This window comes from Gorilla gorilla, chromosome 4, assembly GCF_029281585.2.
Source record: "Gorilla gorilla gorilla isolate KB3781 chromosome 4, NHGRI_mGorGor1-v2.1_pri, whole genome shotgun sequence".
Classification (NCBI taxonomy): domain Eukaryota; kingdom Metazoa; phylum Chordata; class Mammalia; order Primates; family Hominidae; genus Gorilla; species Gorilla gorilla.
In genome coordinates, this window is record NC_073228.2 from 177,486,964 (window position 1) to 177,509,520 (window position 22,557).

The window sequence follows — 22,557 nt, forward strand, 5'->3', positions numbered from 1 at the left end:
CTTTATCGAGGTGATTAAGGTAAAATGGGGTCATATGGGTGAGCCCTAATGAGCAATATAACTGATGTCTTTTTATTTTTTTTTGAGACAGGGTCTCACTCTGTCACCCAGGCTGGAGTGCAGTGGCTGTAATCATGGCTCACTGCAGCCTCCACTTCCCAGGCTCAAGTAATCCTCCCACCTCAGCCTCTGGAGTAGCTGGGACTACAGGTGCATGCCACCACACCCGGCTACTTTTTATTTTTTATTTTTTATAGGGATGAGGTCTCTCTATGTTGCCCATGCTGGTCTTGAACTGCTGGGCTCAAGCAATTATCCCACCTTGGCCTCTCAACATGCTGTGATTACAGGCGTGAGCCACCACACCCAGTGGTGAGTGATGTCTTTATAAGAAGAGGAGATTGGACACAGACACGCACAGAAGGAAGAGCACATAAAGACACCGGAAGAAGACAGCCATCTATCTACAAGCCAAAGCGAAGCCTCAGGAGAAACCAACACTGCGGATACCTTGATATTATATTTGGAATAAAATGTATTGAGATAAAAATCCCAATACATTTCTGTTGTTTAAGCCACACAGTCTAGGGCGCTTTGTTATGGCAAAGCACTCAGGCAAGCCAATATGCCACGTCTCTGGTGCTCTGCTAGGTCTCGGTGACTCTCTCTGACATACAGAATGTGCTCAGTGATACACCAGAAGAATAGAAATCACACTTAGAATCCAGCTCCTTCCTGGTCTGGCCCATTACAGGCCTTTCCAACTTCACATGCCACTCCCCCGTCACTGGCCACCGTTCCATGGGAAAATACACCCAGCTTGTTCCTACTACTGGCCCTGTACTTGCCGAGCCCTCTGCGTGGGTCTGTTTTCTTCCTGCCTTGTTCTTGCTTGTTACTGAGGTTTGGCAGAAACATCAGCTCCTCAGAGAGGACTTTTGGGCACCCAGTCCCCAAAACTCATTTCCTATCACATCACTGCATGTGTTCATGGTGTGTAACTCCATCTTTCCTTGCTCACTTATTCATTTACCCAATTAGTTCATCTATCCACATCAGATGTGTGAGTTTCGTGAGAGCAGAAATCGTGTCAGTTGGATGTTTTCTGTTGCTGCTGTAACAAATTAATGCAAATTTTGTGGCTTGAAACAATACATATATATATATGTATACATAATTTTTTTTTTTTGAAATGGAGTTTCACTCCTGTTGCTCAGGCTGGAGTGCAATGGCGAAATCTCAGCTCACTGCAAGCTCTCTACCTCCTGGGTTCAAGCGATTCTCCTACCTCAGCCTCTTGAGTAGCTGGGATTACAGGCATGCCCCATCATGCCTGGCTAATTGTATTTTTAGTAGAGACGGGGTTTCTCTATGTTGGTCAGGCTGGTCTCAAACTCCCGACCTAAGGTGATCCACCTGCCTCGGCCTCCCAAAGTGCTGGGATTACAGGCATGCGCCACCGCGCCCCCAGCCAAAACAATACAGATATATTATCTTATAGTTGTGTAGGTTGGAAGTGCAACACAGGTCTAAGTTGCATTCCTTTCTGGAAGCTCTAGGGGAGAATCTTTTTTTTTTTTTTCTTTCTTTTTTCAGCTTCTAGAGGCTGCCTACATTTCTTGGCTCGTGGCTTTTTGCTCCGTCCTCCAAGCCATTGCATCTCTCTCTGACCATAGCCGGGAAAGTTTCTTTGCCTTCATCCCCACATGATTACATTGGACCCACTTGCATAATCCAGAATAATCTCCCTATTCCAAGGTCCTTAGCCTTAATCGCATCTCACTATCCCTTTTGCCATGTAAGATTGCATATTCACTAATTCCAGGGATTAAGACATGGACATCTTTGGGGCGCATTATTCTGACCACCATATCTGTTTTTTCCCTTTATGTGTCTAGTGTGTAGAACAGACCAGGAAATTAGTAGGTATTCATTGACTTTGCTGGGTAAATGAAAAGTTACCATTTATTGTGCAGATATGAGGCACTGGGCAGATGCAAGGTGCTCTATGTGTGTTTTCTCATTTGCTCTTTACCATAACCCTCGGGGGTAGAGTTTACCCCCATTTTACAGCCCCATTTACTAAGGCTCACAGAGGTGACATGACTTACCCAGGGCCATCCAGCTAGTAAGTAGGAGAGCTGGGATTCGAACTTTTACCTTTCTGCCTCCAAAACCCAAAGTCTATATGCCCCTCTTTCGCAGCTCAGGGAGGATGTCTCGAGCCTGGGCGTGTTGTACCCACAGGTATCTTACTTACATCTGCTCACTGTGCCATGTCAGCACCGCCTGTTCCAAAGGCAGATTCAATGTTGCTTAGGCCGGCCAGGCACGGTGGCTCACACCTGTAATCCCAGCACTTTGGGAGGCCGAGGTGGGTGGATCACTTGAGGTCAGGAATTTGAGACCAGCCTGGCCAACGTGGTGAAACCCTGTCTCCACTAAAAATACAAAAATTAGCCAGGCGTGGTGGCACATGCCTGCAATCCCAGCTACTCTGGAGGCTGAGGCAGGACAATCTCTTGAACCCGGGATGCAGAGGTTGCAGTGAGCCGAGATTGCACCATTGCACTCCAGCCTGGGCAGTAAGAGCAAAACTCCATCTCATAAAAAAATAAAAATTAAAAATAAGATTGCTTAAGGCCTGTCTGCCTCTCTTTCAAAGGGGAAATCCCTCAGCTTCTTTAAATAAATTCAATCCTGCCAACCAGAGATGAGGGCTGATTAGATGAGATTGGGGGAACAAGCCCTCCTTCTCAATGAGTGGTCCAGAAACCAGCAGCATGGGCACCCCATGGGAGTGGTCAGAAATGCCCACACCGAGGGCCCTGAACTGCTGAGTCAGGCTCTTCTAATGATCCCTAAGTGGTCTGCACACACATCATGCCTTGGAGAAGCCCTGCTGTGAGGCACCCACGCAAATCCAGACACTCACTGACCATGGCGGGAGGTGGCACCTATTTTATTTTTATGATGAGAGGGAACCTCAAACTCTCTACTGTGATGTAAGTGGTCTCAAAGGCCCTTTGAAGTCACCATTTTATCTAAATCAGAAATAGGAAAAAAATAAGAAATGGCCAGCTTAGAAAGACTCAAATTCTTTTGTAGGGGGGGGGGGGAACCAGGAAGAAAGAAAAGAAAAATACATTGTTTCCTTGGCCATCTGTGTGAAGAAATAAGAAAACCACCGTTGACATACCAGCAGGAAAGAACACTGGAGAGCTTCACTTGACAGAATTATTACAAACGCCTCTTCCTGGTTCAGGGGGAAAAAAAATTCCAAATAGGTTTGTGATATTTTTTTCCCTAGCATGCTTGCAACTCCCAGTAGAGCCAATAACCAGTTTTCAAAACCTTTTGATTCTACTCATCCCCTGGTTAATAATTTCCAGTTTACCCAGCAGGCTACGTAACATCCCCTTTCCTGGGAAAGAATTTCTGTGCCCTGGCTGGCAGTGAACTGGTCCCCTTAGCAGCTGACCTCCTCCTCCAGCCCTGCGGCTGCCTCCTCTCCAACAGGGACCCTCCTGGTGGGTATCCGGAACAGTGCCTTAGTGTTCCGCAAAGGGGAGAGGGAAAAAGAGAGGGCTGTCTCCCAGAAGGGTGAGTCTCTTCTTTAATCATCTGGAGCTGAGAAGAATTTTCTCCCTGTTTCCTGGGAAATAGCTGATAAAGGACATTTTGTCTGCTGCTGTTTATGTATACCTAGGCCGACCAAGTCTCAAAACTCTACCCTCTCCTGCCCCCTCCGGAGCTGGTACTTTGAAAACATAGGACAATAATGAAAGCCAAGAGCAGGCAGCCTGATATGGGCCTGGCACCCCATCTCCTGTTTCCTCCTGCCCGCTGCTGCAGCCGGCTTTATGCCAGCTGCAGCCACCAGGGACAGGTTGGCTTCTCCACCCTTGATGGCCCCGAGAAATATTTCTTTCAGGGCATGGCAGAAGGGGACTTTGGGGAAGGTGGGACCCTCCCTGCAGCCGATAGCACGGGCCCCGTCCCTCCCCCCATGCAAATCTTTGGCCAGCAGCCTTGGTATCACCAAACCTTGCCGAGATAGGGAGTGCCATGAAGGGCTCAGTGAGTTTCTGGCAATCCTCTCCCCTGTTTATCTGAATGGGCCCAAAGGCTGCAAAACAAACCGGCAAACACCAGGGTGTTCCTGAGAGTATAGCTGCACTTCCCGTTTACAGGCTCAGGGTGAGAAGCCCCTGAGACCCATTCTGCCTGTGTCAATTTCTTTCTGCTTCCTCTGAGATCCGTGATGTGGGAGGGCAAAGGGTTTCCCTCCTGCCGCCTGGAAAAATAATATGCAGGCCGGGAACATGAGCTTGCCTGTGAAGGCTGCTCAAAACAACACACTTGCAATTTGGGGTTTGTGACTAAGGTTGATTCGATCCCAGGTCTTCTGGTCCCTCTGGGAGCATCTTAGACCCCGTGAGACAACCCACTTTGGGACTCAAGGGTGGTAGGGAGTGGGGAATGGGAAGGGCACGTGTAGAGGCATAAATTGCTGGGCCCTGCCACCCCACCCATCCTCACACCACTCTCGCCCCACCCAACCTCATCCCACCCCACTCATCACCCCCACCCTCACCCCCACTGTCACCCCACTCCTCTTGCTGTGTGTCCCTTGCTTCCCATGTTTCCCTGTCCTGGACCACAGTGAAGCAGCTGGGAATTCCAAGCAAAGGGCTTCCTACCTTCAGCACCAGTGGTGACACCAGAGGTGGATTCCAAGAATACCTGAATGACCCTAGAACACATTCTGTCCAGGCAGGAGGGGTGGTGGCACTGCCTCCAGGAGATGGCCGAGGTATCTGGGGGTTAGGACCCTCTAGTTTGTTGCAGGGATGTCCCAGAGCCTTGCTACTGAAAGTGTGTCCAGGGACCAGCAGTATTGTCCTCACCTGGGAGATGGTTAGAAAGGTGGTCTCACACCCTGTCCCAGACCCACTGCATGTGAACCTGCAGTTTAGCAGACGCCGCAGGTGACTCCTGCACACATTAAAGTTGGAGAAGCGCTGCTTTGGAGGACCCGTCCCTCTGTCCTCATTATGAGGATGCCTGCGCTGACTTTGGACAGCTTGTGCTTTTTAAAATCTCATGGGCGTAAATGACTCTTTGTGACTGAGCTTGTTTCTCTCTTTGCTAAGAAAAGCAGGTTTAATCTGATGTAAGTGTCAGCTTATTTGGCCTCTGATATGTGGCATGCCACATATCGGAGACCAAATAAGTATGTGCATAAGTGAAGGATTTCATAGCTAAATTTGATGTGTCCGACACCTGAAAATTCAAACACCAGAAGGGCCAGGCAGGTGACAAAGATGAATGAAGTGGGCTGGGTGGGCCAGTGAGGACTGGACAGCCAGTGACCCGGTGGAAGGGGCAGCAGCTACTCCAACCCAGCCCATTCTTGTCATTCAGGGACCAGGCTCAGGGTTGCCAGATCCCAATATCTTCAAGAGAAGCCTGAATTTGAATTTTTATGAAATCACCCAACATTGAAATATTGGCAATTAATTAAAACATTAAAAAAAAAAAACCCAAAGGCCAGGCGCTGTGGCTCCTGCCTGTAATCCCAGCACTTTGGGAGGCCGAGGCAGGTGGATCACTTGAGGTCAGGAGTTGCAGGCCAGCCTGGCCAACATGGTGAAACTTGTCTCTACTAAAAGCACAAAAATTAGCTGGGCATGGTGGTGCATGCCTGTAGTCCCAACTACTCGGGAAGCTGAGGCAGGAGAATCGCTTGAACCCAGGAGGCGGAGGTTGCAGTGAGCCGAGATCACCCCACTTTACTCCAGCCTGGGTGACAGCCTAAGCCTCTGTCTCAAAAAAAACAAAACAACAACAACAACAAAAAACAAACAAAAAAAAAAAGGAAAAGAAAAACAAAAAAATTCCCCTCCTATGACTCAGGCTTTATCCTGAGACTATGGATAAAACTGTGAACAAGACAGACACAGTCCCCGCCCTCAAAGAGTATGCAAGCTGGAAAATGGGACAGAGAGACCAGGAAGGTGGGAATGGCATTTCCTCAGGGAGACCTGCCTGTGCAAAGGCCCTGAGGTGCAAACAGCACATTGTAGATGGGGAGCTACAACCAGGTCAGTGCTGGGGAGCTGAATCATGATTGAAGGAGGGGTGGAAGATAAGGATGACAAGGGAGGAAGTGGCAGGTGGTAATGGCATGTACTGTACATGCAATTAAGGAGTTTGAACTAGGTCCTGCAGGCCTGGAAGGGTCATGAGTATGAGGATGACATGGCTGGAACTCAGTTTTCCTCAATTCACACCAGCTAATGAGAGGGGGATGGATTTAATGAGTGGGGAGATGGAAAAGTATTAGAAGTCCAGACAGCAGTCGGGGGAGACTTGGGCAGTGGCCCAGGAGCAAGGTGGTGAAGGCCTGAACTGGGGCACTGTGCAGGAATGGGAGGCAGTTGTGCATTTGAGGGCTGCACAGGAGTTAAAATCAGCAGGATGTTACCTACTTGATGGGGACCATTGGGGAGCGGGGGGTAGCCAGAGTTTCTGGCCTGGATGCCTGATGGACAAGGATTGCGGCGGTTGGGGCGTCTTGGAGAGGGAGATGACATGCTCGGTTCTGGGCAGACTGGACTTGGGGCTTCCTTGAGCCGTCTCTGGAAATGAGATGCAGGCAGCAAGGTACTGGAGTCTTACCCAGTGAGGGGGCAAGGGCCAAGTTGAAAACCAGGACATTCTGAAACACATTTCTTTTTAGTAATTTGCCCCAGCTTTGTGGCTTCTCCACCCTGTTCTCTTCTCCCCGTGAGTTCTTTGTTTTTGTGAGTTGTCATATTACAGTCCATGGATTTTTGGGTCAGACTGTAAATGGGGATAATAGTAGGTTCGTCCTCACAGACTGCTAGTGAGATTAAATGAGATAATACATTAAAAGCACACAGCATGGTGTCTGGCTGTAGGAAGCTCCCATGATCACAACACCACATGTAATGTCAGTGTCATCATCATTAACTGTGATTATTATTGTGATTATTAACATTAGTTACCATTATTGTTGTAACTACACACGGATATGACCTACGAGGCCTCCTGCCACATGTGGTCCTTAGTTGTGGCCTCTTTCCCTGCCAACCTCAGGCCCACTTGTATCTGTGGGAGGCAGTGGATAGCAGTGTTTATGAGCATGGCCTGTGAAATCACAGCCTGCCTGGGTTCAAATGCCAACTCCACTTCTTACTGTGAGAGTGACCTCGGCCAAGTCACTTCGTGCTTCTGAGCCTCAAGTAGTTTCCCTATCTGAGGAAGGGGAAGATAAATGTATCTTGCTGTGAAGATAAAATGAGATAAATTGTCAAAGTACTCAGTGCACTGCCTGGCAGATACTAGGTGCTCCTTTATCATGTGCTCTTACTCTCCAGGACACCGTCACCAACCCATCAGGCTGGCATGCACTCTCAAATCTACTGCCCCTAGCAACAGGATGCAGTTCATGTTCACTAAAATGACTTACGAGCTGCTTGCAGCGGGCTGAGTGTTGACGCTGCTCCCTGCCACTGGAAAAAAAGATATGCCCACACCCAGATCTCAGGAACTCATGGATGTGACCTCATTTGGAAAAGGGGTCTTTGCAGACATAATTAAGTTAAGGATCTTGAGATGCAGTCATCTTGGATTATCTGTGTGGTCCCTAAATCCAATGACAAGTGTCCTTACAATACATGCAGAGAGGAGAAGCCTGACAGAAGAAGCAGAGATAATGACTGGAGACAGGGATTGGAGAGATGCAGCCACAAGCCAAGGGATGCTAACAAGCACCAGAAGCTGGAGGAGGAAGGAAGGATTTTCCCCCGGAGCCTGCAAAGGGAGTGCAGCCCCGCCCACACTTTGACTTTGGACTTCTGGTCTCTGGAATGCTTCAATAATAAATGGTTGTTTGAAGCTACCCAGTTTGTGGTAGTTTGTCACAGCAGCCACAGCAAACAAATCCAGTGCCCTCCACCCTTTTCACCCTGAAACCGCATGAGGACTGGGTGGAGTAGGCAGGCAGTCTTGGCCATCCCCATTTTAGAGAGGGGACACTGAGGCTCAGAGAGGCAGAAGGAGCTGCTTGAGCCACATAGCCAGTGAGCTTCACCAGTGTCAAGCCTGGAACCTGGCTCTCCTGAGTCCTCCTCCATGCACTGTCCTTTCTGGAACATTCTGCCAGCCACCCTGCACCAGGCACTGGTGGCCTGTGAGCTGTGATTGTCTCTGTAACCAGGACAGGTTTGCAGGGTCCCAAAGCAGCTCCTCCCAATACCAAGCAAATGGCTGGTGGGCATGAGGGCCCATCTGAGAACATGGGAAGGAGCAGCTGTCACAGGGGATCAGGCCCGCCTGACTTCATTAGAACCCAGCTCCACTACATAGCTCAAAGAGGTGTCCCTTTCTTTCTTTCCTTCCTTCTTTTTTTTTTTTGAGATGGAGTTTTGCTCTTGTTGACCACTCTGGAGTGCAATGGCACAATCTTGGCTTACCGCAACCTCTGCCTCCTGGGTTCAAGCAATTCTCTTGCCTCAGCCTCCCAAGTAGCTGGGATTACAGGCATGCGCCACCACATCCCACTAATTTAGTATATTTAGTACAGACGTGGTTTCTCCATATTGGTCAGGCTGGTCTCAAACTCCCAACCTCTGGTGATCTGCCCACCTTGGACTCCCAAAGTGCTGGGATTCAGGCATGAGCCACTGTGCCCGGCTAGATATCCCTTTCAACAATGGGGAACCAAACCAGAGGCAGTCACATCTGCTAGCGAAAGGTGCTATTTTGAATAACTTCAGGATAGATATTTGTAATGCAGACATACCTGGCAGTCTTACATTTTTTTCTATTAATACAACAAAGTAGGGTTTAACAAACATCAACAAGCAAATAAAAATAAATAAATACATAGGTAAATGTAATGGTCTTGTAATGGTTTGTGGCTGCATTTGCCTTCACTAAATGTCCTATTTGTTGTACATATAAATTGGTTGGAAGGCCCCATAGGGTAGGAGGCTCTCATTTATTGGGTGCTTAATATATGCCTGGCCTCATGCTTTCACCGGATGTCTCACTGAATCTCTATATCATTCCCATTTTTTTGCACAAATTAAAGCACCAAGACTCGAGTGCGTTGAGTGGCTTGTACAGGACCACACTGATAAGGAATAGAGCCAGGATTCAACCTGGGCTGGTCTGGTCTGAATCCAAGCTCATCCTTTGGATCTAAACCTTTGGTTCTCAAGCCTGGCTCCACACTGAAAGTCCCTGGGGAGCCTAACATAATCCTCCACCCCTGCCACCCCAGGGGGTCTGAAGTAGCTGGCCAGGGATGTGGCCCCCGCACTGGGTTTTCCAAACCTTCCCAGGCGACTCAAATTTGCAGCCAGGGTGAAGGGGCCCTGCTTTAACCCCATTTCACAAGTTGTTGTACTGCTTCCTCGCTCAGAAAGCCAGGGAGCTGTTAAGAGCCGACGTTTCCTTCCTGATTTCAACTTTACTAATCCCAGGTTTCCACCTGTGAGGTAGGGAAGGGAAATATACCTGCGATCCCTTAAAAATGTTTTTAAAAAGACGGGATCGATGGAGTGTGAACTGTGACCCGGACTCTGTGCTAATTGGGCTCCCTGCATGGTTTTTAACTTCATTCTTACAACAATTCCTCATTTACAGAGGAGGAAACTGAGGCCCGGAGGGGTGGAGTCATTTGCACTGGTTGCAGAGTTGGTGGCAGCAGGATTCAGACTCGGGGTCTCATCTTCCCTCTGATATTGGTAACCTCTCAGCCCGCTGTGTGCTCACCAACACACACATCTGCCTGCGCATGTTCAATTTCTGTCTATTGAGGTTGTGACGTGGGCCTGAGAGGAGTCAGGGATGTGACTGTGTGAAGGGTGAGGGCTGGGGGTCTCCACACCAGCCTCCAGGGGCCCAGGGCAGAGTGTACTCAGCTGGACTGAGAAGGGGCAGGAGCTGGACAGGGCCACTGTCCATCCCTAAGACCGGGCTCCTCTCTCAGCAGCGTCGCCTCTGCCATCCCTCTGGGCCTAGGCAGGTTTGGCTGTGTCAGGTGACCAGGTGTGTGTGGGGGGAGGATGTGGAAGAACAGAGCAACTGCAGACTCCTTTGCCGTCACTAAAGGGCCCTTCCTGCCTTTAGTTTTAGGCCCTTGTATTCGGTGTGAAGGTTGTTGCTTATAACAGGATAACAGTCATGTAAAATGTTAAAAGTAAGCATATTCCCATTTGTTGAGAGTTTGCTACATGTAGGAAGCAAGAATGAGCAAGCAGTAAGAGTCAACACTGTCTTTCCATCCTCATAACATGCCAGAGAGGATGGTAAAATTATGCCCATTATCCTGATGAGGAAAACTGAGGCCCGCAACTCACATTACTTTCTTCAGATAATTGCAGAGCTAGGAAACGGCAGGACTGTGATTTTTACCTGTGCTATTAAACATTTGCCAACTCTGCTGCAAAAGAGAGACTGCTTTTTCATCTGGCCTTGACTCTTCAGCCAACCTCCTTCCTGCCTATGCCTCCCAGCTTTGGAGAAATTATAGGTGTAGCCTGTGCTTTGGGTTTTGTGCAAGGGCTTGCAAAAGTATGCTTGCTGGTCTCACACCCCGAATCATAGTTTAGCATTTAAAGTTGGAAACAATCTCTGTGGTCATCTAAATTTAATCTTTTTGCTGGCAGTTAGGGAAACTAAAGCTCAGGAAGGAAAAGTTCTGGACTGGGGCTTGAACCCTGGTCTCTAGACTTTGCATCCAGTTCTTCATCTGTTAGAAGCTTCCTAGGTTCATTCATTCATTCAATTATTCACTCATTCATTTGTTCAGTCCCTTGAGCAGCATTTCAGTGAGTTTGCCTACATCATTTCACTTGATTCTCAAAAAATAAAAACTCATGAGATCAGTTGCATTGTAACTGATGAGACAAAGATGCAGATGAGGAGACTGAGTTTCAGAGAGGTGAAGCGAGTGGTCCAAGATCCCAGCAGGCAAGTAGCAGAGGTAGAATTTGAAGCCAGGTCTTTGGAGAAAAGGGAGGCAGCTGGGGAGTCGGATGAGGCAACCAGTTGGAGCTGGGTAGTCAGGGCAGCCTTGGCCTTTGGTGAGCTTCGCCTCCATTTTGGGAGTGAGGGGCGAAGGAAGTCACAGGGCTAGAGTTGCAGGTAGGGGTTGAGCTGGGCTGGTGGGTGAAGGGAGGCCATGGAAACAGATATCCCTGATGTAGGACCATGAGAGGGTCGCGGGATGGCCTTCCTGAGATGCCTCCAGCCAAGAATCTGAGGAGACCACACTGAGCACTGCCATCTATGGAACCATACCAAGGCCCCATGGCTGGGCTCAGCACCTCCCAGGAGTGGCACCAGGTCTGCATTCATTGGGTAGGACTAGGGAGGGGCTCAGAGAGGAGGACAGGTGCAGTGACCTGGTGGTTCACATCCAGTCACTCCTACCTATTCCGAAGTGTTGAATTCACAGCATCGAAGGGCTTATAGCTTATCCAGATTATTGGGACCAGCATTTCCCAAAGTGTGTGTGTAGCGGGGGCAATAGATGGGGGTGATTACTTGGGGTCTGCGAGGACAGGGAGATGGTGCATAAGCCTGGTTCTAAATAACATGTTAAGTAGTGAGGATTGCAGTCCCTCTTGAGTTCTCCTTCAAGCCTGTGATCACGCAGGGAGAAGGGTCTCACCTTGGTGCTGGCGTTTCTTTAACACTTCCCCTAACACTTGCCAGTCTCCCTTCACCCACCTCTCCAAGTGCTTAGGAAGGACCAGCCTCTAACTAAAGCATGTAACCTTCCTCATTCAGTTTTCATTTTATTTCTACTGTTACCTTCTATCAGTGGCAAATGGTCCCAGCTCATTAATGACAGTAACATTATAAAGACCTCCTTTAAGTTAGTGATTTAGGTTTTAAGAGGTTGCTGTTTGGGAGACAAGTATTAAGTCATGAATGCTGCAGGCTTCCTAGGCTGTGGCAGTGTTGTGGAATAGAAGGAAAGTCAGTGCAGGTGGGAGGCATTGAGCCTGCTGGCCCTCCACTCTGCAAATGGAGTGTAGAGACAGGGCGGGGCTTGCCCCAAAACGTGCAGGAAGCCAGTCCTCCAGGCTGCCCGTGGGCACCTCCCCTACTACCTTTTTATTCCTGAGGACCTGCAATGCCTCCCTCTGCACCCTCTGTCATTTACACACCTGGAAATGTGTCCTCTTTATCCCAGCCTCTTCAGACATTGCTGCAAGTTCTGATCTTGCCTCATACTTGAGAAGCCCTCAGTCTTTCGGCAGATGGCCTGCTGGCGTGTGAGCAGGAAGGTAAACGCCCCCAGTTTCCATCCCTCACAGCAGGCACCTGTCTGCCCTCTCACGGGACTCCCACTTCCTGGCCAGGCTGCTATGGAAATTCCATTCAGTGTCCAGAACTCACCTGTAGCCTCACTTTCTCTAGCGCCATTTCCTGGGGCCCCAGGGTGAAGGCACCCCCGCTTTGCTCTCAGCCCCCTGCGACTCCCACAGCACTTCCCACAGGATAGCGTGACTATCTGGTTATGGGTCCATCACCCCATTTTATTATGCACACCTTGAGGCAAGTACAGGGCCTTCCTTAATTTGACATTCCCAGGACTTGGGCCTGACCCGTGGAAGGTCCACGGTGAAGACTGTTGAACAGTAATAATAGTTGTAACAATTGCCATTCACTGAATACTCCTTGCATTAGACACTGCGTGATGGACTTTATTTATATTATTTTATTGAATCCTCACAGCAGCCTCAATAATTAAGATCAAACACTATCCCCATTTTTATGAATGAGGACACTGAGCTCAGAGATGTTTAGTATCTTGCTCAAGGACACTCAGTAAAATACAGAACTGAGGCTTGAAACAAAGCAGCTCTGGAGCCAGTGTTCTCAGGAAGCTAGGGGAGGTGCATGGGGCGGCCTCACACACACACACACACACACACACACGCGCGTGCGCACGTGCACATACACCCATACTGAGACTGGAGTGATGAATGCACAGGTGTCTTCCCTGCCTCTCCTCCCCCTCTGTTTGCTGTTTGCTCCCACAGCCTCTGTACCTTCCGGGCCCCTGGCTGTGGCTGCCTGTGGGTGCTGCCGCCCTCGCCCTGCAGGCTGGCCTGGCTGCCCACCGGGAGCCCATTAGTCAAGTCATCCTAGGCAGGATTATGCCTTCACCGAAATGATATCCAGGCCCAGCGGCTGGGCTTGTGTGCAAATTTGTGCTGATTTGATTAGCTTGTTTAGTCATCGCTGCTGATGAGAGCAGGCCACGGCCACCAAATGACATTCTGCTGCCTGCAACTCTGTAATCGCTTTTGGAAGGGATATTATGTTAATATCTCACACGAGAGTCTCCGATCATGCAGGACGATGGGCGGCCAGGCCTGGGCCATATGGTGCATCCGAGGCCCTCCTTTGTAATCCTGGGTAATTGAAATCCTCTGCCTTATTCAAACTTGGAAAGCCCACCATCTGATGGGTAGCAGAGGGCCCTTTGACAATTTACTTGCCAGTCCTTTTGGGGACTTTCTTTGGGGTATGATGGCAGTATGAGCGGAGATTTATGCCAGAGAAACTTGACCATTTTTAGAAACAAAAATCTCTGGCGCTGGGCGCTGTCGCTCATGCCTGTAATCCCAGTACTTTGGGAGGCCGAGGCAGGCGGATCACGATGTCAGGAGTCGAGACCATCCTGGCTAACACGGTGAAACCCTGTCTCTACTAAAAATACAAAAAAATTAGCCGGGCGTAGTGGCGGGTGCCTGTAGTCCCAGCTACTCGGGAGGCTGAGGCAGGAGAATGGCGTGAACCCGGAAGGCGGAGCTTACAGTGAGCCGAGCTCGCGCCACTGCACTCCAGCCTGGGTGACAGAGCAAGACCTTGTCTCAAAAAAAAAAAAAAAAAAAAGAAACAAAAACCTCTGGCACCTGATGGTTTAAGAAGAAAACAATAACCACAACAGCAATAATAGTAATTTCTAGTTAGCAAGCAGTTCTAATGTTCCAGGCGCCCAGATCAGGGCTTTACGTAAGCTGAGGTGCTTTAGGGCAATCTGTCAGTCAAGTATTACTCCCATTTGAAGGATGAGAAAGCTGAGGCTCAGAGAGACCAACCAGCTTGCCTGAGGCCACTGGCGAAAAGTGGAGATAACAGGACTTCTCCCTTGTTTGTCTGACCCCAAGCCTTGCTATAGTCAGACTCAGCTTGCAGGGTTTTTTGAGAATATCAACAACCCCCAGACAGCTACCACTTAATGCAGTGCTTGGCAAGCTTGAGCAAGTGTCAGAAATCCCTGGTGGTCTCATTAAGGCATAAATTGCTGGGTCCCACCCCCAGAGTTACTGATTCAGCAGGTCTGAGGTGGGACCCAGGAATTTGCATTTCTAACAAGTTCCCAAGTGATGCTGGTGCTGCTGGTCCCGGGATCACACTCTGAAGACCACCAGCCTAGCCGATCCTTACTGTAAGCCCAGTACTGCCCAAATAGGAGAGGTAGGTATTCTCACTTTCATTTTTTTCTTTTTTTTTTTTTTTTGACAAAGTCTCGCTCTGTCGCCCAGGCTGGAGTGCAGTGGCGCGATCCTGGCTCACTGCAAGCTCTGCCTCCCAGGTTCACGCCATTCTCCTGCTTCAGCCTCCTGAGTAGCTGGGACTACAGGCACCCGCCACCACGCCTGGCTAATTTTTTTGTATTTTTAGTAGAGACGGGGTTTCACCGTGTTAGCCAGGATGGTCTCGATATCCTGACCTCGTGATCCGCCTGCCTCGGCCTCCCAAAGTGTTGGGATTACAGGCGTGAGCCACCGCACCCGGCCTTTCACTTTCATTTTTCTAATGAGGAAATGGAAGCTTGGATAGGTGAATTTCCTTTCCTAGTGTCTTTTACCTAGGACATAGGATGTGAAAGGAGGTGACTGTGTCCACAGCCAGAAAGTTTGCAAAACCAGAACTCAGCCCAGGTTTCCTGATTTACCATCCAAAGAGGTGGCCTCGGGGAGGTGGTGTTACATTTTAATTTTGCCTCTGCCAGAAAACTGGAGGGTGTGTCAATGCTCTTTCCTAACGGCTTGCCTCATGGCCCCGGGAGGTCGCTCACATTCTCCTGCAGGACTTGGTGTGGCCGGCATGGCTTGGGCCATGGTGGGCTCCTGTTGTGTGGACTTGCAGGGCAGGCCAGGTCTCGCTGTGAAGCTACCCTGTGCTTGCAGGCAAGGACACCAAGCTGGGATAGAACCCTGGGCAGGTGAAGAGCTGGGAGGTTCGGGGCCGAGTGCATTGTGGGCTTTGCTCAGTTCCGCTGTCCAAGATACTGCATGCTCTGCAAGGAGGCAGGTGACTGCTAATTAGAGGTCCCTGTTCCTTACCTAATGGTCAAGGCCTGCCCAGGCTGGCCAGACAGATAATCATTGTTCAACCTCCCTTTATTCCCCTCCCCTCCTTGCCCTCCACTTCCCAACCAGGTGAAAGAAAAAGAAACTTGGTAATTCACTGAGCATCACCCAAGACCGGGCGCAGACCCATACCCTGGCGTATAAAAGACGTAGTACTCACTTCATTCCTGTTTCACAGATGCACAGACTTAATCTTGGAGAGGCTCCTCCCAAAAGTCACCCAGCTGGTAAGTGGGACAGAGCAAGGACTTGGAGTGACACAGGCTAAATCCAGGCCTCTGTCCACTCCTCCGACTGCCTATCTCCTCCCTGTCCCTTTCTTTAAGATGCTAAGGAGCATTTGTCAGACTCCTGGAGGAGAAATATTGTTTTCAGTGATTCCCAAGCCTATTTGTCAGTTGAAACTCATTTATTTTCTTCCTTCTTTTCTCATTTTTTTTTTAAGTGCAGAGTGCCTTTTGGGAATCAGATACTAGGGACTCAAGGACTCCTGGCTTGTCCCCTTGTCTCCAAAGCCCCATCCTCACAGCTCAGGTAGCTGGGTGCCTGTGGTGTGCTCACTGGGCTGGAAGCTCCAGACGGGGCAGGAAGGAGCCTGACTATTCTCTGCAGTGTGGTGGCCCCAGGGCCTGGTGCTTGATACACACACACACGCGTGTGCATATACATATGTATGTATTTATATTTGTTTGTTGATAGCAAATGTTTATTTCTTATAGCTCTCAGTAGCCAGAAGGGCCATCCTAAGCCAGCCAGTCTTGCTTGCTGACCTGGAGAAATAAATGTCTCTTCTGCCAGGTAGCTTGGAGCACAAGGGCATAGGTGAAAACACGGGCCTCAGGGGCCTCACATCTGAGTCCCATTCTGCCCCCTCAGAGCTGCGAGACCTGGGGCAAGTCCCTTTCTTCTCTGGGCCACAGGTATTCTCATGGGCCTCCCTCCCAGGCTTTTGTGCCAATTCAGGAGGCATGCAAGCCTCTGGGACAGTGGGCCATCCCGTGGAGGCGAGCTGCTGCTAGGCTGCAGCCTTCAGAGGAAGAATTTGAACTAAATAGGGAGAGAAGTCACACCACCTCAGGGAACCATCTAAGTCTGTGTTGTCTGAAGCAGTAGCCAGTTGAGACCTGTGGCTATTTACTTTCAGCAGATAATTAAGTTAAATTAAGCACAGTTCCTTCTGCACAGTAGCCACATCACAGGTATTCGGTAGCCACATCTGGAGAGTGGCTACTCTATTGGACAGTGCAGATGGGGACATGTCCAGCATGGCAAAGAGCCCAATGGGACTGCACCAAGTCCCACTGTGTTGTGTCATGCTTATTGTTTTCATGTCCTAACACTGCTAATGACACATAGCCTAGTGGAAGTCCCCTTGGATCTGCTTTTTGGAGAAAGAGGGGAACATGCATTTGAAATCATCCACTACGTGATTTTATTTGCTCCTACACTGATTGATTGATTGATTTTTGAGACGGGGGCTTGCTCTGTCACTAAGACTAGAGTGCAGTGGTGTGATCATGCTCACTGAACTCCTGGCCTCAAGCCATCCTCCAACCTCAGCCTCCCAAAGTGCTGGGATTACAGGCGGGAGCCGCTATGTCTGATCACACCTAGTTTTCTTTTAGATGCAAATATCCAAAACACTTGCAGAGTTAGCTGAAATTGGTTAGGTGTTCTCTCACCCATCTTATTCTATCACTTGCTCTATAGCCCTTTCTTAGCACCTAGGAGCAGCCTGGACTTCAGCTCAGCCCAGGTCAGGGTAACAGTGTCCCACAGCGTTAGTGATGTCCAGACGAATGAGGCTTTTACTCTACTTCCTAGGCTGGTGCCCCCAGCGTCTAGACTGCATCAAGATCACAGGTTCCTCTCTCTCCTGACGGACTGTCTGCCACGGGGGACTCCCTGCCATTGTCCCACACATGCTATCAAGGCAGAGGGTGACGAGCCCAGAGCCCAATCCCCAGTTGACACTCTGTCCATGAATTTAAGTCCCCCAAAGAATGCCCCTAATGTCCACTAGAGCCCTCTACACGACCCTGTCAGCAGTGCTGGCTATTACGTTTGTGTGTCTAGTTGGAGCTCCAATTCTGCCCCTGCAATTTATTAGTTGTGTGACATGAGCATGTGACATAAACTTTTTGAGCCTCGGTTGACCCTTCTGGAAAGCGAAGACTCTGTTATCTTGCTCACCATGTGGCAGTGAGTTCACATGAGATGGTGCAGTGTTTCCAAACTTTTCTAGCCCGTGTCCCTTTTGCTAAACACAAACATCTCTGCCTTCCTTGTGGAAGACTCCACCTTTCTATACCGCCCCACTGATAAGTATTTCATGCACATTTACCAGCCAAGAACACTTTGTCCAACTTTCCCACAATTTGTATTATGAAATGAAAGGATTTTGTCTTCCAAAAATATAAAATTATGTTTTGATGCTGGCTCTGTTGTTCCGAGCTATACCCTTTTGCTTCCCCTTGCCTTCCTTATCTTAGTTCTAGTATACCCCCAGAAGATCACCCCCACATCACAAATGGAACAGGTGGGCAGTGCCCGGTGATGAGCTGCAGGTGACAGGCACTCACTAAACAGTGGGTCCCCACACCCTGCAGAGGAAAGGAGACCTGCAGGCAGACCCTGCAGCCATGGCCAGATGAAGGTCAATCCGAGTCCGGTTTCGAGTAGCATCTCTGCAGACCCCCAAGTGTAGATAAGTTCCTTAATATCATCTCATAGCTCTCTTCACTTTTTAAAAAAGTAGACCTTATTTTTTAGAGCAGTTTTAGGTTTGCAGAAAATACAGAAACTTTCAGTATATCACCTCCGCCCACTCTCCCAGTTGTCTGCCCCATTGCTAACCTCTTGCATTGGTGTGGTGCATTTGTTACAATGGGTGAACCCATATTGATACACTATTATTAGCTCCAGTTCATAGTTCACTTTAGGCTTCCTTCTCTGTGTTAGACAGTTCTATGGGTTTTGGCAAATGCGTTGTCTCCATAACCCATCATTACGGTACCATACAGAATTGTTTTTCTGCCTTAAAATGGCCCCGTGCGCCGGCTACGCATCAGCCCCCTCCTTCTACCCTGGGCCCAGTTTTCTTCACTTTTTCTTCAGTGCATTTACTGCAGCCATAAAGATCGAATTTGGAATTACTTGATTAAAATTGGCCTTCCCCACGGGACCGTAAGCAGCTTCACAAGGGCAACCGCTACGTCGGGCTTTGCCACACTGTGTCTCCTGGGCTTTCTCACAGTGCATGGCATATGTTAGTGTAAACAGTTGAACAAATGAATGAATGAATGAGTGAATGAGAAGTGAAGTAGAGGCAATGAAGGAGGCTGGAGGAAGGAGGTGTCAGGGCAAGAGGAGGAAGCCTCACCCAAATCAACATTGCCCATCCCAGGAGCCTCCCTTTGAGGACAATGAAATGGCAAAGCAAAACTGTTCTGGAACCAAGTGGCTGATAACCCACGCTGGGGTTATCCTGGCGGTGAGTGTAGCCCCTCCTTGCCCCATCAGGGGTGACAAGGACAGGAGCAGGGAATTGATGTCACCAGAGCCAGGCCCTGAAATGGCCCAACAAGGGCTCAATCCGTCACTGTCTTAACCATTGTGACTTTTGGAGTCACCTCCAGATTTTGTGGCCTAGTAAATGATTAAGCAGTTAAATAAAGACAGGCTCATTAAGGAAACATGCTTCCCTGCGTATCTGCCCCAGTTACTCCTAAATTTAATCTGTCCATGAGCCAATTTCCAGGACAAACGCGCACAGGCTTTTTTTTTTTTTTTTTTTTTTTTTTTAATCTCCAGAGCCTTAACCTTGAAGGTATTCATTGGCCAAGGCTTATCCTGATGCCCATCTCCCCCATCCTGTCTCCTCTGAGACTCAATGGAGGGGTTCCTTCCCCACACCCAGACAATCCCGTGGGGCCGCTGGAGAAGGGGCAGGGCACTCGTGGGGCCCATTTGCCAGCAGGCGGGCCCATGAAAGCGCCCTTTCTTCTCTGTCACACGGCTGCTCCCAGCCACGGGGGGCTCTGGGGCATAATCGGATTGAGTTTCCTTGGCCAACAGGTTGGCTTTGTTCTCTTGTCCAGATTTTCATCCACTTGGCTCCCCAAGTTGCTGCTCGACCGCTCTCTGACCTGGATTCACTGAGGACACATCAGGCCTTTGCCACGGGGTCCATGGAGTGGCCGGAGCCCAGGGCTGGGTGAGTGTGGGGTGGGTCTGAAGGGGAGGACGTGCATCTAGAGGCCAGGCCAGCCCCTGCAGGATTTTCTGATGTCAAATCGCCTGTCCTGTGCCTGAGCCCTATCGCCTTAGCAGAATGAGGACACGCGCCTCCCATGGGCTTCCCCAGCGTGGCCTGAGTGAGTGTCTCCCCGGCTGCAGTGTTTGCAATCAGCAGGTCAAGAGGGGACCCTCCTGCCCTGCTCCCATGGCGCTGCTGCTCCTTCTAGCAGTCCCAGCTTAACACCCACACTTCTTATACTGGTCCCAGGGCCCTCTATGGGTTAGGGTGTAGAAGGAGGTTGTGTTGGTTAAAAACACCAGGTGGAAATCTCTTTTCTCTGAATGCTGATGGAGTGCTGTTAAAGAGACTGTTCTTTTCAGTCTAGTTGGATCCTGGGTGAAGACTCAGGCCTTGCTCAAGAAGGGAGACCACCCATATGTGCTGTCACGTGTTTCCAGGGAGGAGGCTGGAAGTCCAAGATCAAGGTCCTGGTAGGTTTGGCTTCTGGTGAGGGCTCTCTTCATGGCCAGGAGCTTCTTCCACTCCTGGGCACAGATGGGCCCCGTTAGACTGTTGCCTTGCTCCCAATCAATCATGCCCCCTCCCACTGCCTCTGGGGTTGTGTCTGTGATGTCCTCTTCCTGGGGACAAATGCAGCTTCAGCTGCTATAGGCTGGGACTGTGGCCCTCCCCGCACCAGTCCCAGGGCCCAGCTTCCCCAGGCCACTAGCGTTGCTCCAGGAACAGTGTCCAAGTCAGTCCCGACTGCTAATAGAATCCCACGGACTGAGTGGCTTCAGGAATAGGAATTTATTTCTCACAGTGCTGGAAGTCCAAGATCAGGGTGCTGGCAGATTTGGCTCCTGGTAAGGGCTCTCTTCAGGCTTGCAGACAGCTGCCTTCTTGCTGTAACCTCACATGGTGGAGAGAAAACTCTGGTGTCTCTTCCTTTTCTTATAATGGCACTAATTCCATCATGGATCCCCCCACCCTCATGACCTCATTGAAACCTAATGACCTTTCAGAGGCCCCACTTCCTAATACTGTCACACTGGGGGTAGAGCTTCCACATACCAATTTGGAGACACACAAACATTTAGTCCATAAAAAATGGGCAGGTGGCCCAGACTAAGCTAATCACATCCTTTCCTGGGCCTGTCAGGAACCTTCTCTGGCTTTTGGTTTGTTTGTATTTTAAAATAGAAATAGGCAGATCTGTGAGAAGGTGAAGTGAGAGTTGCAGGCAGCCACCTACCTGCCCAGGGGAGGAGGCCCTTTTGCAATAGGAAAGAATGAAGACAGCACAAAGAGAGACGTGGAGGAGGAAGACGGAGAAGGAGGGGCGCTTTTGCCTCCCTGGACCCAGTGGGCCCTGAGATCTGCTTCTAACCTGTCTTTTCTCTATTGATTTTTGTCAGCTAATAAGTATCTCTTTCTACATATATTCATTGAAGTTCCATTTGTTTTCCTTGCCAGTAAAAGAATGCTGACAACCTCAGGATTGGGCAAGGAGCTAGTCCTTTTCCCCTCTTGAGAGATGGGGTAGCAGAATAGTAGGAGCAGAGCGGCCAGGCTGTCTGGATTTGAAGTTGTACATGTTGGTCTGGGCAAAATTTTCAACTTCCTGCGCCTCAGTTTCTTATCTGTAAAGTGGGGTTAATAATAGTGCCTACCTCGTGCAGTCAGGGATGAGGATTAAGTGAGTTATATATGTAAGGTGCTTTGCACACTGCCTGGTGTGCAGTCAGCTCAGCATCTGTGAGCTGATTTCCATCTCCCTTGGGTCTTGTGGCCTGTGAACACAGCCTTACTTGGCCCAAGTGCTGAAGGAAATGGAACGCACCCTGAGTGAGACAGCAATACTCTCTTGTGACCCAGTTAGTAGCCAGCTGGCAGATTTCTGGTATTGCTCACTGCTGAGGGGCCGCTGGGTGCCTGATGAGTCCTGGGAAATGCCTGGGGCAGGGTGGCTGGCCTGGGCCTGTCTGCCCTGGGATGCCCCTCCCAGAGCTCTCAGCATGGCAGCACTAAGGCCAGCTGCCTTAGTGGGGCCAGCTGGACCCTACTTGGGAGGATAGAGAAGTGGAAAGAACCCTGGGCCTGCAACCAAGCAGTTGTACACCGTGGTTTCCTAGAGGAACTCATGCACATGTGTCCTGGAGACCTGCAAGAGAACAGCACCATGGAGATGAACAGCAACTAATACCACTCAAAGGCCCACCAACAGGAGAATGGATACACCAGCAGGGGTGCATGCATGCAACGGAACACACCACGTACTGGTGAGAGTGAATCAATGACGGCCACATGCATCAACGCCAATGAGGCTGAGACTCGTAATATCAAATTTAGAATTGCAAGTAGCAGAAGGATCAAAGTTATATTTGTAATAAAGCTTAAACACAAGCAAATTGAGCACTGTATTGTTTAGGCACACATTCACATTTGGTAAAGACATAAAGCAAAGCAAGGGAATGAGACAAAAATGAAATCCCAGAGTGGTCAGGTGGTCAGGTCTTGGGGGGTGGCGTGGAGTTGGGGAAGGGCATCAGAGTGGATCTCACCTCAGCTCCGACTGCTTTGGGAAGTTCTAGTTCTGACATGGAGTGGTGGGTTCGCAGCTGTTTGATTGCTTGTTATGCTTTATAACAATATAAACTGCATATGTTCAGTTGAAATATTTCATAATAAAGGTTTTTTAAAAAAGAACATTGGGCTCATCTTTCCCATCAGATACAGGCATTTTTGTTTTGACTTTCTATTTCCTTTTTTTAATGAGCAAGGATCATTTGCCTCTGAAAATATAAACTAAAAAAAAATAAGGCTGGGCACAGTGGCTCACGCCTGTCATCCTAGTACTTTGGGAGGCCGAGGTGGGTG

At 49.4% G+C, this 22,557-nt stretch overlaps 1 long non-coding RNA gene across 1 annotated transcript; it reads left to right on the top strand.

The window, feature by feature from the left end:
* Nucleotides 1–3,463: 3,463 nt before the first annotated feature.
* On the top strand, nt 3,464–22,256 carry LOC109025352 (uncharacterized). Its single transcript, XR_002004466.3, has 4 exons — nt 3,464–3,530; nt 19,538–19,653; nt 20,058–20,168; nt 21,813–22,256. It is a non-coding gene; the product is annotated as an uncharacterized lncRNA (long non-coding RNA).
* The last annotated feature ends 301 nt before the right edge of the window (nt 22,257–22,557 follow it).